A 3,540-nucleotide genomic window follows, 5' to 3' on the forward strand; every position below is an offset into this window, starting at 1 on the left:
TCCTGAGTCCACTTTCAAGTGGAAGGGGTGTGGACTTCAAACAAGCTCGCTCCTGATTGGTGAGAGTCGTTTCCATAGAAATCATGACTCAGACCAACCAACCAAAAAAAAAATGGCAACTGATTGACCTTATATAGTTGGAGCCAGACGAAAACCAATTTCTATGAGTTATTTCAAACTCCCTCGGGTCCAGTTCTCTTACACAGTCAATGCTTTGACCTCATCCATAGGATTCTGAACAAGGAAAATGAAGTCTGAAGTGGGTGGTCTCATAGGTAGGAGTTTGCTCTGCCCCACTGAACAACCTTCTAAAAATTGGCAATTAACCCACTGAAATAAAGTTCCTCCTCCAACAATAGACAAACTTAATACAAAATAAATAAATTCATAGCAGTTGATTTCTAAAAGTCCACTAGTCCCAAATGGGCATGCGGCTGGTTTCAAGTGCAGCAGGATTTATTGGAACAGAAGCAGAGCATGAGGGCATCAGAGAACTATCAGAGTGATCAGGGTCCAGGCGAGGGTCGGAGCAGGCAGCAAACAATCAGAGTTGAAGGCTAACCAGGGTCAGATGAAACAGAAGATCAGGTCATGATGAAAACGCTTAGTGATGCAGGTAGAGCAGCACAAGCAAGACTTTGCACTGAGCAGAGCTCATTGATCTGACTAAATACTGCTGGGAGTGATTGCAGATGGACAACAGCTGTTTGGCCTCTGGGAGTGACAGCAAGGGCTGACGGGAAGTTTAGTGTCTCCACTGTTTTGAACAGATCATGAAGTAATAACTACAGAAAATATTTTTAAACCATTCAGGACATTTATTTTCTGTGCAAATTGGGACTTTTTAAAATTCGACCCAACAGGAAATGACTTTCTTGCAAAACCAGCATCCAAGTGGTCATTTGAGAAGTCCCAACATTTAGTGAAAAACAAATGTTGAATGACTCCAGCTGACCTTTAAGTCATTTTGTTATTAATTATGTTACATTTTCACAGCAGATTCCTGACTACAGACATGATTCATTCTCAACAGACAAGTCTATTAATCACATGTAACCAAGGCTTAATCATCTAAAAGTGGGAACAAACTTCAGTTTTGTCTGCTGGTAGACTTTCCCTGTGGGCAAAATCTGTTCCTGCCTGCATGAGTTGGATCAGTTGATATGGCTACTTGACGCAAAAATCTTTTGAACGTGTTTGTTTACCTTACACTTGCAAACCTGCAGGAGTGTAAAGTAAACAGGCCCAACAGGACCTCATTTACTGTCAGTAACTCAGGTTAAATTTTTATTTTTTTTTAGCCAAATCTGGATGCAATTGGCTATTGTGTACCGGTTACTGACACAACTGCAAACATATGTTGCCAACAGTCAATAAAAAAGGGGGATGGGTTACAGGAAATAGAGTCAGAAGATGATGGTAAGTGGGTAAATATCAAAACAAGAATGGAAGTGAGTGGGTGTTAGAGGTGCCAACGAGGAAACATGGCCAGATTGTTAAAGCAAATGTTGGTTGCGTCCAAGAAGGAACACAAGTGTTTACAATTTGACTTTAGTGCAAACAGGGCAAAGTGTCTTTGCATGATCAATCAGGTGGTTTTTAGTTAATTTGTCTAACCTAATTAACAAAAACAGAAAGATGCATGTACTCGTATAATTCAATGGTTAAAAACAGTTCAGTCTTAATTAAAAAAAAAAAAAATCTGAAAAGAAAGTTGTCCACAGCTTAATTTCCATATCCCTTATATTAATGTAATCCTTTACATCTATACCCCTCGGCAAACTCCACTCATAACTTCTGTGCTACCCTTTCTTTCATGCTCCCCCACATTCCCAGGGAGTAGTACTTGAATCAAAGGACAGGGAACAAGAGCAGCATGTGATTCAGCAACAAATTATGAGAAAAATCCTGTTTACAAGCATGGGAGCCTTGACCTATTACTCAGTGTGTAGTCTTTGAGAATCTGGCAACCTTTCCTCTCTCCGGCATGGGCATTTGTCACTCCCCCAACTCCCACTTGTCTTGTTTAGTTTCCCTTTTTTTCTCTTATTCAGAGAGATTACAAATGTGAGTGGTGTAGTTCCGTAGTAGATTTGATTTTTGTTTGGATGGAAGAGTTTTCTAGAGAGAACTCCAAAGATCTGGACGTCTTCCTGGGAGTGTTAATACTCATGGATTTTGGTAACCTTCTGACATCACTGGTTACTGGTTACTATCTGCCATTGGACAGGAATATTTTAGTTCTATAACATAAAGCTGATTATGTGGCTCTTTTGATTAGACTATTAATATACATCCTTAAAAGTCAGCATATTTTCACCAAGAAAATGCTCGTCAAATGCCCATACCTACAACAAGATGAGAATTAGCTTCCATAATGGTTGCTTACATGTAAGACTATGGTCACAGAACCCCAAATTCCACCATGTGGTGACCTAAATCCAAATTTTTCAGCATATTTGGCAAGTGGCCGCACTGTGGCACTTGTAATCGGTAGGCGGCAGTCACATTTCTTACATTCTATGCAGTTTTGGAGGTTTTAAGAAAAATATAACATATTAAACTGACAGGACTTTTTTTTTTTTTTTCTTTCTAACACTTGACATCACCCAGTGGCCCCCCCGGGCACATCCTGTCTTGTGACAGGTGGGGAGGATGCCATTACAAAATCAGGCAACAGCTGGGCAGATCGCAGGCCAACCGCAGCTCTGATTGGACGATGTGTAAATGTCTTCAGTCGTCTATATCAAGGGCTACCAGCCACCCAGTAGCCAGAATGTATTTTAAAAGTGGGCTATTCTGCATGCCTAATAGCCGCCTGATCGGGCAGTGGCATGAAATATTGAAGATTCTGCCTATGCCTCCCTATTGTGCAGTGACAGTTGTATTTGTGACCCTTGTATAAATCATGAAGTAGAATTTTCAGCAATATTTTACCTAATTCTCTTTTTTAAAATAAGTTAGATTTAAGTATTTATTAAAATAAATTAGTAACAGAGACAATAATAACAAGTAGTTATTAAAACGTGGAGAAAACATCACATGGAAGTTACTGTGAAGTCATCATTTTGGAAGCGTTCACTCTGTTTTGCACCAAGATGTCTGTGGAAGTTTTTGTTTAATTTTTGTTCAGATGTAAAATCTGGGTCACAATTTGTGAAAAAGTAAGAAAAACAAATAAAGCAGCATTGGATAATTCTGCATCTCTCTCTCTTGTGTTCACTCGTCTGGCCCCGGTCTAACAGAGAATGCCGCCACAGTAACTTCATCCAAGCTACTAAACAAAAGATGTCAGCAGCTCTTTAGCACTTAGACCCGCTCTCAGGCTGCAACCTCTGTCACCCAATCGGTGAGCACCGTGGAAGTAACCCTGCCCCATAATCTATCATCCACATAAGGCTCTCAAGCAAGTACAAAATTGTCATGAATACCATCAGCTTTGCAAAAATCCTCCAGCTATAGGATTCAGTTGAGGTGGTGAATGACTTGGTCTGAAACCCTTCTTCTTACATCTTCTTACTAATATATATATATATATAT

This window comes from Oryzias melastigma, linkage group LG6, assembly GCF_002922805.2.
Source record: "Oryzias melastigma strain HK-1 linkage group LG6, ASM292280v2, whole genome shotgun sequence".
Lineage (NCBI taxonomy): Eukaryota > Metazoa > Chordata > Actinopteri > Beloniformes > Adrianichthyidae > Oryzias > Oryzias melastigma.